The 15,384-nt window shown below is 29.1% G+C and overlaps 1 protein-coding gene across 2 annotated transcripts in view; it reads left to right on the forward strand.

The window, feature by feature from the left end:
- The window catches only part of LOC107164547 (uncharacterized), a 58,226-nt gene that overhangs the window by 27,299 nt on the left and 15,543 nt on the right, over positions 1–15,384 (forward strand). Inside the window, exon 2 of one of the 2 annotated variants that reach the window (XM_089218524.1) lies at positions 7,428–7,602. The gene's annotated coding sequence lies outside the window, so the exon portion shown is untranslated. Of the gene's footprint in view, positions 1–7,427; positions 7,603–11,700; positions 11,932–15,384 lie in introns of those variants that run through there. The other variant, XM_015512411.2, reaches the window with a different exon arrangement.

Consider the following 15,384-nt stretch of genomic DNA (forward strand, 5'->3'; position numbering starts at 1 on the left):
TGCCCAAGGATTGTGGGCAATTCGCGTTTTGCCCGGGCATTTCTGAGGTTTGCCCGATTTCGACTTTTGCCCGTAACATATACAATACAACAGTATAACGAGCTTAATGTTTCATATTATTATTGTTAGATATATGGAATCGTCTTTTCACCTTGAACAACCATTGAACAACCATTGAATAATATATATTTATCTTATTCATTTTATCATCGTTCTCATATTTTTTATCGGTAAATCGATTGCCAAATACCTACAATACATGTCAACGTATGAGTCACAAATAGTCTTTAAAATACATAATTTATAATAACATTATAAAATATCATCTATGTTTTTTTTTTTTATTTGTTTTGTATGCACTATGCAGTGCGTTGTAAGGTCATTCTTACTTTAATAAAAAACCATACATAAAGTTCATTAACATTGTGACCAGTAAAAACATTCTTTCGATGTGTTTATTTTAATTAGATACATTTTTTTTCTGTAAAAAAAAATATATAATTAAACTTGAGTGTATTTTTGAAACTGTTGGGATTTAATTTCTTCAATTCTTGAATATTTTAATATCTATTTACTCTAAATGGTCTAAATATACTAAGTTACTATTTAAATTATATTATTTTAATAATTCATTAGCAGTTAGAATATTTGTTTAGTTATTTTTTTTCACTCTACTAGTACACTAAATAAAATATTTTTGTTTCCGCAACAAGATACTCGTGGTCCATGGATGTATTGCATACAAATTAATATGCTTTTTGGAGAAAAACTATACATTATTGACTATTGTGCAACGCGCAATAATTGTTAGACAGACAGACAGGCTCTTTACGAAATATTTTTTCTAGTACTTACATACATTTTACTGCCAATTTTACTTTTATTCTCTTTCAGATTTATTGATAGATTAAATCCACGTGTTAACCAATAAATATTTTAGTTCTCCATTTCGATTGTTTTAAAAATTATATTTTTCGGGAAATAACAGTTATGGCCCTCCCCCATTCCTTGCATATAACATTTTTTTTTTTTTGGTAAAGCCGAAAAACAACAAATCATGTAATTTCTTTTGATGATTGCCGATTGGATCACACAGATTTGCAGCAGTTATTATGATGTAAACAACATTTCATAACAGGAAAATCGAGTATAGAACTTAAGACATATGTTTCTTTCCTCCTCGTTAGGTTTAAAACTATAACCCATAGCGGCACTGCATAGATATACACAATATAAAAAAAAATAATACTATTTTGACCAACTTTACGGCCCGCAATTTGAAGCGATACACGTTAATCTCGTTGATACATATCGACTCGTTTTAAAAATCGGCATATAAAAAATATTATACCCACTATCTAAAGTCGTATAGGTAGCCGTTAGAAATATTGCGGCTATCATATTGCATATAAAATCGTGTACGATGATTTCATCGGGTTTTGTATAATATATAATATATACCTATATCGATATACCGTCTACTGCGATTCATGTTAATGCACGCCATCGCCATAATATTTTAAGCGTGTGCACAATACTGTTGTATAGAGTGTAGAGTTGTGCAGTTATTTTGATTTTGTTTTTCCAGTTGACCCATCTCTATCGGATGATAATAGAGTGTTAACCGTCCGCAACCGAGCGCTATAATTTGTAAGAATTGCATCGCGAGCGTCATATGATTATTATATATTTTATACAGAATTCATGCCGGACCGAAAGGATACACTGTGCACATATCTATCCAGGCGTAGTTTTCATCGTGCGTGCGTGTGTGTGTTTCTATGTGTGACCCCAACTGTATTTAACTGTATACAGTTATGTATACCTATCATAGTATATATAAATAGTACCAACAAATATTAAATGATTGTATACAGCGCATATAATATTAAACGATACGTATATTATACTGCTGCAATTACAGTCGTATAAATATAGTATTTCACTGTGACAGTATGTATATAATATATACAATATATACTATATATTATATAAGCATATACTTTGCTGCATGTGTACCTACATACGTTTTATTTTATTTTATAACATAATATATTCATGTAAAACGCATTAGTAGAAAAACGTATTTCGTTTGGTTTTATTACTCACAGGTGGATTTTATTAAAATACGTTACAACGATATAGTTATTGAAATTTGGAATACGTATTTTATTAGTATGCGTTTAATAACTATAAATGGTATAAAATACTTGGCAGTTAACACACTGATGGTCACATCATGCTGTAGTGCTGTACAGTCATGATATTTTAGCATTCGTTATAGGATTTGCCATAGCATTAGCCAATATTTCAAAGTGACGCTTAATTTGATAGAATTTGTTGTAATGCTAATTATGCTATATACCTGCACACTACAGTCATAACCGTCACTGTGTTAATTGTTAAACTACGTTATATACTTATATGTATATAATAGTCAATGTTCGGACACATTATTATTTATAGGTATATTGCATACAATATATAATTGTGAACAGTACCGGTAAGATGTTATTTTTCGGCAATAGACACTATTAATTATTTAAGTTCTAGCCTCGTGCATTTATATAATATAGGTGTGTTGGCGTACACGCAGAGTAGGTATGCGATTTTATCCGACTCGTGGTCGGTAATAACATTATCAATTATTATTACAACGATGTTTTCAATCAAAAATATTTGAGCACGAGAATTCCAATGTAAATATTTGAAACGTACACACCAGAGGGATCGAATAATAATAAAAGCGAAGAATGTTAGTATCGGGCAGGAGTTATTTCGAGGTCAAGTCGAGAACACCCGATACATAATGAATACCGCTTTGACCTCAAAAAAAAATTTCCGGGTTACGCACTCTATGCGATCGGCGCCGTGCTCAGATGATTTTACGTGTTTGCATATATATACCTATACAGTATACGTGTAATATATATAGCTACTCCTCTACCACATAATATAAATATATAACATGACGCATGCACATAAAATAATATTATTATTAGGTACTAATATTTAGCCTACTAAGGTAAACCTACGAAACGTCGAAACACCTACACGCGGTTATATATATATATATATATATACATAATTTTTTGGCTTAATTTGTATGACAAATTATAATGATAAACCAATAATGACATTATAATGCCATCTTGGCGTAAACTATTATTGAACATTTAATGAATCAACGGCGAGCTAATGGTTTCTTAAACGAGGTTTAGTGACTTACGATTGATCCATTACATTTTGGTGAACCGTTGAATTAATATGCATTTGTTATGCTAGTCGGCTTATAAGATAAGTTTTTTTTTATCATCCTAACTTATTTCAGACGAGAGTGCTTAATGATTATAATATGATAATCTTCGCTTATTATTACCTACTATTCGATAAAATCTCTTTCACATGCATTTGATGCACATAACATATTTTATGCATTACATATAATATGTCATTTGTGTGTAGTGCCTGTGATATGCATCTCTCAACCTGCAAAAATCGTGATTTTTAGTTTCACGGAAGGAATGGCACCACAACCGTTTGAAAATCACAAATACTATAATGAAAGGCAATTTATTTTGGTGTGTGTATGTCATCGTTATACTAATGTACCCATTAATGCATGCGGGAGCTCTGTAAACGACTGTCAGACACGATAGATATTATGATTGTGAGAAAAAACGGTTTGTTTTGAATTCGCGCACCATCGAACGAAATTGGGTACTATTCGTTTGTATCAGCAATGTTGACTATATCATTATTATAGTCACCTAGTAGGACGTGGACAAATAATTTTGTATTGTCCTGTTCTCTGTGAAATTGTTATTAATTTTTTTCACATGTTTACAATGCACATAATAATATAATGGTCTGCAAAATTTAGTTACAAAAATGCGTATTTTACTCTACGGAAAGTATTTTAAAAAGCAATAATTCACAAGAATACAGTCAACAGTACATGTGCATACCATATGTATTATTTCAATAATTGCATGTGTAACATATAGTATGGTAGTAAGTACTAATAAGTAGTAGGTATAAACCATTCGAAATATTCTTAAAAGTGCAGAAATATAACTAAAATACTAGGTTAGTTAAAATATCAAAATCATTTCATCTAAAATAATTATTTTCACTCATCTCGAGTTATAGGTTTAAGTTTAATGTTTCTATCCAATATATATGACTCACAGCATATATTGATTAGGTATTGCATGGATGTATCTAAAATATTGGATATCGCGAGTGACTTCAATTTTCCGGACAAAGCACAACCAACAAAGCACTGCCATGGTGACAATCATAGGTTGACACTGCGTTATATTATTATATTATAATTTATATCATATGAACAATAATTTTGTAACGCTGTATTTAAAATAATATAAATGCGAATTTTCTTGCTTGACCAAAAAAAAACCGCATAAAGCGTTGTTAAATCACACAAAGTTGATGCGCACGGCTACGGCTACCAACACACATAGAATTTACTTTCAACTTTAATCGTACAGAATTGTGGTTTTAAATTAGGTACCTACATCCAAAATGTACTATAGTCGGGAAGGTAAATATTATACCCTTTAAAAAAAATATGATTCTTTACAGAAATCTCGTAGAATTTATTATACTGTATAAATAAAATTAAAACTAAACCTCAATTTTTTCAATTTTTTAATAAGCAATTATCTAACATATAGCTAACCATATGATATAATATACAGCATCGGTTAGGTTGCCTCTAATATTTGCAAAGATGCTAGTTTTTTTAAGTCTAAAAATTATCCGTTCTGTTTACTAATTCATGCACTGCATACCAGCATACCTACACTCAAATTATAAAGAGAAACATATAGCAAATAAAACATATTACCTACATGTTGTTAATCATTATTTTAGAAGTTTAATTTAGTAGGTACCTATTCAATATATACTCATTACGAGTCGTCATTGATCATGTTTTAGTAAAACATACCTAGTGGATTTTAGAAAATTGAACAATTTTATTTGCTCATATAATAATATAACATTAATATTATTCGTTACATAAAACTTAATACTCATAAACTCGAAACTAGTATGATTGGTTTGTAGAAGATACAATTATCTATAAGCTGTAGCTTATTTTTTTGCTTATTACCAATAGTCATGCCTACCTACCTGCACAGTAATAATAAGATTATAGTAAATACATTACCATGGAATAACATCATATTAGCTATAAGCACCATATCGAAACAGTAATCCATAAAAATATATCTGTATACAAATGAAGTAGCTACTTAATGACTAATGGTAAATTAGCTATTTTGTTATGCCTACATAATATTTAACCTACAAATGCAGTGGAAAGATGATAATCTTAAAAATATTTTCAACGAATTGTTTGTTTTTGAAAGTACCACCACCAGAATGTCATCGTATCTATATAGTCTTTTCTTGATGAGAATTGAGAGTCTAAGCAAATGTGACTGACCGAAATGGCAAAAACGACTACGGTACCTATACGTGTTGTCTAAACAATATAAACGCTATTAAACAGTTAATTAAACTTAATTTCACAGAACCACCGTGGAAATTATTTGATAATTATTCATCGTCGGACTACATTTTTCGTGTGGCGTAAAACGAAATTAGTTTTCAGTCCAAAGAAAACCGTTTTGGATTGCAGTCGCGCGTTTCAGTGTATACCTACTTTACACGTGTTCGTATTTATAAAATATATTATATACGCACCGATGGCGTGTCTTCATCAAGCGGCTAACGTTATAAATTATAATATATCTAAGGGAAATATATACCTATATGCATATATTTATATACAAACGTACCATGTACACACACATACACACACACACACACACACATATATATATATAGGTATAATTATCACGACCCGATGGTGACTCGACTCATCTGAACGCGTGACTGATCAGTGATCACACATAATAATTAATATCGATAAACATTTTTTGCGGACAACAAAATCGATTGTTGCCATATAAATAATTACAACCATACTGACGCGAGGTTCTGCGAAAAACACGAAATCTTTTATATAGGTACAATGTACATAATATTATAGTGATAAACGATAAACCTATATTTTCGATGATGCGACGATGTGGTTGCAGGGACTAATTATAATATTAATAATCTAATAAATGCCTATTGATATAAAAATATATGTATACATACCTATACGTTATAAACTATTATATTCTATGGATGGGAAATTATTTTTCCTCCGATAAACCAATTTCCCGTTCTATCTATATAAGTACTATAATATACACAGAACATTATATTAAATAGGTAAGTAAATACATCAGCGTCTCGCTATAAAATATTATACCACAGGATCGGAAGACGACAAGGTTATGCAAATATACGAAATAAAGATAACAACTACAGGGGAATCGGTTTTTATATAATATAATATATATATATATATATATATATTATATTATAATATTAATATATCTACATTTCTACAAATACTTGTATGTGAAAGTTGATATCGAATATAATGTGACCGTGGTCTTGTGATTACCCATCCTGTATTTTATTATATGACCAACGTCAAAATCACTATAAACTAGATAATCATTCCTTAAAGGAAGTCTGCGGTATGTATTAGATAATATTAATCATGATGGGAGTTTGTAGTTTTGTACTACCAGCTACATATGGTTATTGTTTTGAGAAATATTCTGTTTTTATTACGAAAGTATAAAGTTATCAGACAGTTTATGGTGAAAAATATATACATGTACGCCAAACACTCTACAGAGTACAATGCACTTTTATTTGTAATTTGTAAACCATATAAAATCACTTTAGGCTAAACAAATAAATACATAAATAATAAATTGAATGTGATGTATTATTTTTTGTATGTCCTTAGATTTCATTAATAATAGTGAATGAAAATTGAGGGCTTATTGTCATTGCTGTTATAACGGGAACAAAAAATGTTCAAACTCCCCTAGCTGCGCGTATGCACGCAGAAACAATGTCTTCCCATAATCTAGGACACAACTATTTTCCCATCAAAAATCTTACCTAGATAAATAATAATTAACAATAGTAATTTTAATTAGGTTATAAGTTATAACTAATAACTATACATAAGTATAAAGGACTACCCATTATTGTTATTACTCACACAAAGATAAAATATTAAATATATTCCGAGAATTTGAATTACTTACAATAAGTGCCTAATAACTTTCTGATGAAGGTACATAAATATAATTGTTATAATATTATGTTTATGATAATGTATGTGGTCATTGATCATAGATTTTGAATGACGTGTATATTTTCTCAAAATTTTAATGATTAATATTTATATTATTTATGTTATATATTATTACGAGTAATAATTCTAAAATAAATAAATAATAAATTTAATGGTTTTTTTTCAGAGTCGAAATTCAATCACGTTTAAACATATACCTGACGATAATCTGTTTCCAAATGGACCGTTTGAACGTCTGTATATTCTAAGTATACAAACAGCTAAAAAATAATATATTGTATCGAAAAATTCAGAAAAGAAACCAATCTGAAATTTTGAGCAAATATGATAATTCAAATCAGGTAATTTATTTATTTTATAACAACCTTACTTTTTATTTACAATTTTCTATTAGTTTTCCTGAAAATATGCTTGTACAAATTGCACTCTTACTATAAATTTTACATTTTATTATTTATTTTTAAAAGTTAAAACTCGAATTATTTAATAAGTCACTATTGCTTTATTAACTATAATACCTACAATTACCGACGTCGAACAGGACCTTCCTATATTATATAAATATAGGTAAGCAATGAGTACTTTATTATGTATACCTACATAATTACTTAAGAAGATATCCTAAAATATGCAGTATGATTCACCAAGCATGTTCGACCTAATTTATTTCTTAAATTAATCAATTCACTCAAATACTAAATTTGGAATTTGAAAGGATAAATAAGTAAACTTAAGCCCCGTGTTCTTAATTATTCAAATTTCTATACTTTCTAAAGAGTGTTCCGTGACAGTATAAACTTATCTATTTTTCAAATGAGATCCAACCTGTTTTACAGTAAATTATTAAACAGATTTTTTTTTAATTTTGATGTAAATGAATTTAAAAAATGTTAACAATTATTTTTCTTGATTAAAATTACATGCCAAGGATAATTATTATTTAAAATTTAATAATGGATTTAAAAATCATGGTCCCCACAAGGGGGGGGGGGGTCGGAAGGACCCAATGGAATTTGGGCACAGACTTTAGAGGGGCCCGGCGTTCATGTATAAATAATAACTACAAAATTACTTCAATATATTATATATATATATAATACATTATATATTATTATATATGTTAGAAAAGTGTTCGAGATCAGGATTTAGTTCTGTACCAGGGCTAAAAATATTATGTGGTGCCTGTAAAAAAATACCAAATATGTTATAATAGATCTATTATTTACTATAATCAGATAATTTTTAAAAATTATAAAATGTTACAGATATATTTATATATACCTAATTCTTCATATTACTAAAATAGTATAAAATACTCAAACTATCATAGTTTTCATAAGTCAAATATTTTAAACCAATTATCTTGGAATTACATAACTTTTATTACACGAAGTTAAATAACTTAAAAACTACTCGTTTGAATTTTGATGTAAATAGGTAGGCAATATTTTCAAAATGGTCATCTGATTATTCTGGTCATAGGGAAAAAAGACTGATGCTTATTTTTGAAAAAATAAGTTATTACCACCACAGTGATAATATACTAGACCTTAATATTTTAAATATAAAATCTAGGTATAATTGAGCATTATAAAAAATATAGAATTTGAATGATTTTATTATTAAAGAAAAGAATTGGAGTAGCATTATACTTGCTAAATGCCTTGTTTATATAATGTATTATCTTGTTATTGGTAGGTATTAGTATTTATATTATGATTACATAAATAGACAAAAAATATTAAACTCATAAAAAATACACTTATTTAAAAAAATTATCAATAGAATACGTGCTTACCTAAATAAATACATACACATGTATTAAATATATAACCATATAAAGTAGTTCTAAGAAAATATTGAACCAATGTGCGTAATGAGTTTCTATTAAATCTTTAAGTGTTGGCCATTTATACAAGTATTTATGTCAACCTAAATCATGATTAATTTTTTTTATTATTACTTTACACGTTAACACGTCATAGCTAAATTGATTGAAGCCTGAAATGTATTATAATTATAAATATCCTATAATATTTATTGGTACATTGTACGTTACCTATATATTCAATGAATGTTATTTTACATACATATACATTTCTTGTTCATGGATGATCACGTAAAAATTATTGATCCGAAAAATAACGTTATTGATTTCCATTTATACCTATTGTCTAATAATTCTAGATGAAACTTTATACACTAATGTCTAATAATATATTGTATTGATGTTTTATGACTTATGAAGTTATGAGTAATGACATTTTTGTTTCTCTAATATTATTTTAAAAACATATTTTGGTTGTAAATACTATAATCTCATATTATTATATTTTTTGAATAGTTAAAAAAAACAATACATAAAACTGTATACTTAATGCATACCTAACCTATATATAGTTGCACATTCGTTGAAATGTCGCATACAACATAGAATTCTATTAATAATAAATATTAAATTAAATTAAAGGTGTTAAAATAATAACTTAACACATAAATGTGTATACCTAAACCTAAGACTCAAATGTTTTTAAATATTTATCATTATTTTTTATGAAATCAAATACAACTATATTATACAAACAATTAAGTTATTTTATTCAAGTATAATTAGTATATTATTAGAATATTACGTAACAATTTACAGATAGTTAATATTAAAAATTAAAATATATTAATAAATAATAATATTATTATTTAGTGAAGCACTGCTAGCGTTAAAGTCACCAAAGAATACACTCACAATAATAATATATTAAGATAGATATAACCATAAAATCATGTTATACATTGATTCAATTTATGATATCTTTGTATAACAAAATTAGTTGTACAATTAAATGGATTACAAATGTTAAGTACAGTCCAACAGTTCAAAATTATAAATGAATGAAAACACGCACAAACAAAATATTAATACAAATTGCTTTTATGGCTGATACAACGTGTAAGTATATTTTAAATGTCAATAAGAAATCTGTTTTTATGTGCTATACTGTAGATATATAGAATAATAGAACGTACAAAAATTAAAATAGGCACAAATCTTGTATTGTAGTCTCTATACCCAACACGTATGTATAGGTATAATAGATGTATATATATAATATAATATTATGTTATACACCGTGTCCGTATACCTACATGGCTACATTGTGTGCAAAACCATCGTTCAATAAAATCAATCTATATATAAACAATACGGTATTTCAAAGCATATTATAATACTAGTTTATGTTAATGAAAAGAAAGATGTATTAATTTATGTTTTAATTAAAACTCGACTTGGCCACCGTATTTCTTAATCACACGAAAACCATAAAATAATAATTGTATAACGGACACCACGTATTTATATTTTATTTTGATGATGATGTCATCGTAAAATTCATTTTTAATCGTGCAGTGATGATATTCGGGACCAAAGTTATAAAGAACTGAATCAGACATTTTTTTCAGTATATTCGAAAGTGTTTCACGTAAACTCAACTCGTCCATATAGGTACAAAATGCAAGCAGGCTGCACTGCTGCAGGCATATTGTAATATGTGTTGCAGTCGTACACTACCTATAGCCAATAGGTTTAAAACCATACGCATTCCCGGTATGTGCCTCGAACGTAGTATGCAGAGTAGGCTCTTCCGGTTACTCTATATTAAAAAGAGTAGCTAAGTATGCTTAAATGATATTATTTATGATATCGAGGATCGACGTTGGTATGTTCATGGCGCTTTCATGTAAATACCTACATATTAAATGTTATCGAGAGAAAAAAAATGTACAGAATCTGGGCGATCGAAAGTCGTCAGGCCGTCATTATATTATAGGTACTCTACACATGCGTAATACAAAACGTGTCATTATGATATAGGAACACCGTATACACGTGTAAACTAATATTGGGTGCACTTATGTATATATTATAAATTTATAATAATGATGACAATATATAATAAACTACGTAAATAAACTCGTCAAACTCGGTCAAACCGATCGCGTCCCACGCAAGTGTTCGAAAATAAATTTATGTCTTCGCAGACTTCTATTATTATTATTGTTGTTGTTTCTTCGTTTTTTCTACTCGTTCGCTCGCGCACGGATGCACCTCGATTGTAGTCTTTCTCGTCGTCATACACAAGAAAACGGACTGACCGTCTGTTCGTTAATATATATATATAAACACGTACCTATATAAATGAATAATATGTATTGTGTATACATACAAATATATATATATATATACATATATGTGTGTATGTTTACGACAATAATAATAACCCACAATGGAGGTCACCCTCTCGGCGTTTGGAAATGGAAGAAGTCACCTATACGTACGTTTAATCGGTGGCGACCGCGACCGCGGTAGTGGTCGGGGACGGTGAGGAGGAGAGTTCGATGCACCGGCCGCCGGTCTCAGCAGCCGCCGCCGCCGTGGATATTATATTATTATTATGCCCGTCGCAGTCTTCGCGTTTACAGGTCAGTTTTTGTAGTTCCGTCAGTCCGTCTTCGCGCCCGCCACGCACTCGCTTACACATTGTCCGTCTCGCGTATTATTCAGTTTTATCATAATAATATCGTAGTCGTTTTTCGTTCCGTTTCTCCCCCGTCAACTGTATCGCGTGTACGGTGTTCTTCTCACACAACGTTCGCAACCCCAAAGATATTAAGTGAGTACTTGTATATAATATTTAGGGTTAGGCAAGATACTAAAAAAAAAGTATGATACATACATTTAGTATATTAAGATACAAGATACATGATACTTTTATATTTCCAATCGAATTTTATTCTCTATTAAACTTAAAACGTCTATACATAATTCACTATACTGTCAATACACAAATACTTTGAAGTCATAATTATATTAAATAAACAATAAGTCAATATGAACACATTATTAATTTATATTTAATACAGCATCACTATATAATATAAATGCACCAAAATCAATAAATTACATCTTAATTTGTACTTTTATAATATAGTTCATTTATATGTATAATTTATTGGTTATGGACTTGTGGTCAAAAAAGAATAAATAAATAAAATTGGTTATGGTCTTATGGACTTATGAATTAGTAAGTTATCTGTACAAATGTAGATACGTATACCGTGTATGAGCTACGAACATACGGGTACCTTAATTTAATTTTATGTTTTTCAAATTATCTTACAACTTTACAAATCATAAAATTGTGTGGTAAATTTTTTTGTTATCGTTAATTTCAATTCGATTGCACCGGGACAATTTTTCGTAAAAATATCCGTGACGAAATTATCTAATATCGAAAATCAAAATGTCTTGGTACTATTCAATACTATTGTACTATCATGATACAAGATACAATTATTGTATCTTTGATATTGCGCATCCCTGATTATATTATTATCTATCTACGACAGTGGCACCCTGGAGGCAGGTTAGCAAGTAATGTGACTGCATATTGAGACATTGAGTTCTTGAGAGGGGTGGGTATATATTACTGTAAGTGTCACATTGGAGCTTTTAAATTCACAACATAATCTATAGTCTATAATAATTAATTTCCTCTTGAACTACAGTGATTAATAAGTGAAAATAGTTTTTATAAATAAAAAATTTGATGAGTGGGTAACTAACTTTTTTAAACTGCATGTGATCTTAAAATGCCTCTGTGCGCCACCGATCTACATACTTATTATACCTAGTATTCATATATCCGTATAAGTTATAACAACTATGGTTAGGGGCGTTAGGGCTGGGTATCGTGAAAGCGGAGATGAGCTTTTATTCTATTAATATCGTAATTAGACCCTACTTAAGAGAGAATGAATGCCTTTACAGGAGTTATTATTTAAAAACTATCGTGCTGAGAACTCGATCACGCACTACGCTGACAATGATAATAAACGATACCACAAATACTTAATAATATTATGAAAGTATCATGTAAGATATTATGTTGCACATGTAGGTACTTACCTACAACCTACAGCATATACTAAAAACATAATAATGTAGGTAATATTAATGCACGTGAATGACTTTCGATTATTATTATAGTTTTTAATACATAATATATTATAATTAATTAATTCTAATTCCACGTAATTTTTCAACGTTTTAAACGCTATTTCTCAAAAACTATGTCTAAAACATAACACAGCTATATTAGGTATATTTCAATTGTATTGTGTACGTAACTTGTAACTCTGTCGTCGCAGTAAAGTAGACAATATTTTACACCTACACAAAAATCCGCGTAATCCTATACACATTTTATAACTTATACCTCCATCAAGAACATATTATTTATGATATTTCGGATTCACTGTTGTTCCCAAATGGTAATCACTCATTACCTAGTCATAGTTCTCTATACTCGTAATAATAATAGTATTATAGTTATGTTTGTTAAACTCTTCGAGTACATTGACGTGTGGGTTGTAAACCTCACTCGCACATCATGTTATTTTGCATGTATTATGATATGATGTATGTGTCTTATCAGTTATCTTACGCCCGACAAAACTGACACGCCGCAATAGTATAATAATAACTGTTCTTAACAAATCACGTCACGTCTATTTTCACAAGATTGCAGTCGTTCCGGTGTAAAGTACCTATAGACACACGCGGTGTACACATAAATTTGTTTGCAAGTTCGACGTGTGTGTGTGTAAAACAATCATTTTATATTTTACATCTTTCGATTGGTCTTAAGTACTATTATAGGCGTGTATGAGTATATCCGTTATTCGTGCGTAAAAAATCATTGTTTATATTATATTCATTGAATTATTAACAAAATCGTCCTACCATGACTTGGCAATGACCTTCCTGTAAACTGACCGCGATTTTAAATCAGATTGGTTCCTACAAATGCGTCTGTTCCATAGAAAATTCACTATAAATAAATTAACAGACAAAAAAAATAATTCCAATAACCAAAACAATAGGATCCAATTAAAACAGCAGGATTTGGATGTATCATAATAATTAATAATAACAATGATATTGTCTATATAGAGTATACAGGAATATTATAGGTATATTGTATAGCATCATTTGTGACAAAACATATTATAATTATTGCAAAGTTCAACACGATTATATTTTTGGAATATAAACAATTATCAATACCATCGATCGATGATCATATTATCCGAATGTCTGATGAATCATTATTCATTATGCATAAGTAATGAGTATGAATAAAAAATTTATCTCATGAAGTATTATATTGTTATATTTTAGTTGCGATGCTTGCAAGTATTATTATATACACGAGACATACGACTACTATCCAAGCGTGGACCACTTATTAATTTCCTTTCCTTCATAATTTTATTGAGACGATATGGAAGTCTATTATAATGCTCGGATATAAAACTAATACATTTTTTTCTTCACATTTTGGTTTTTGCTTCGTGTCCAATCAATGAAACGTGACAAGAGTTATTATAATTTTACACTAACGACGAACGTCCGTATATATCTTTTATTTGACGTAGAAAATATGCTCGTGTGATTTTTAACACGCACGATACATGGTTGAAAAAACAACAGAGGTTTTTTTTAAACTTGTTCTACTCATAGGATGGCCCCGTTTTCATTCAACGCACAACTCATTACAGATTACTCATGGTGCAAAGATGCACATTAAATATAGGTAGTTGTATATCAAGTCCATGTTAATTCAACTGGTTATATACCTACTTATATTTATTTCAATTAATTGATTGATGGTATAAATGGTATCTAGGTTCACTTTCTAAATTTGACCATAATCTAAAGCATTTTTTTTTTTTATCTAGCTAACGATTCACGTCTCGCTATTGATGGGTCAAATTATTTGTTTGAAAATTGCTTATCCAAGAAACGTATGCAAATAATGCATCAAACAAACTGATTAATAGTTAAACGATGCTAGTCTTATTTAAATTACCTATCTGCTTTAATAATATTGTAAACAAAAATTATATGCAATTTTAGACTCTGTTGTGTACGATTGCACTTGGCGTATAATAAAGCATAATTCCGATCAGTAGATACCTAGCTGTTGGTTGTAATAAGCACATTATGATTAAGTTAATACCCAACTGTAGTTTATTTTTATGTTAAACTATTTTTATCAATA

The sequence above is a fragment of the Diuraphis noxia genome, unplaced genomic scaffold, assembly GCF_037042655.1.
Source record: "Diuraphis noxia isolate RWA-SAM2 unplaced genomic scaffold, SU_Dnox_SAM2 contig0002, whole genome shotgun sequence".
Taxonomy (NCBI): domain Eukaryota; kingdom Metazoa; phylum Arthropoda; class Insecta; order Hemiptera; family Aphididae; genus Diuraphis; species Diuraphis noxia.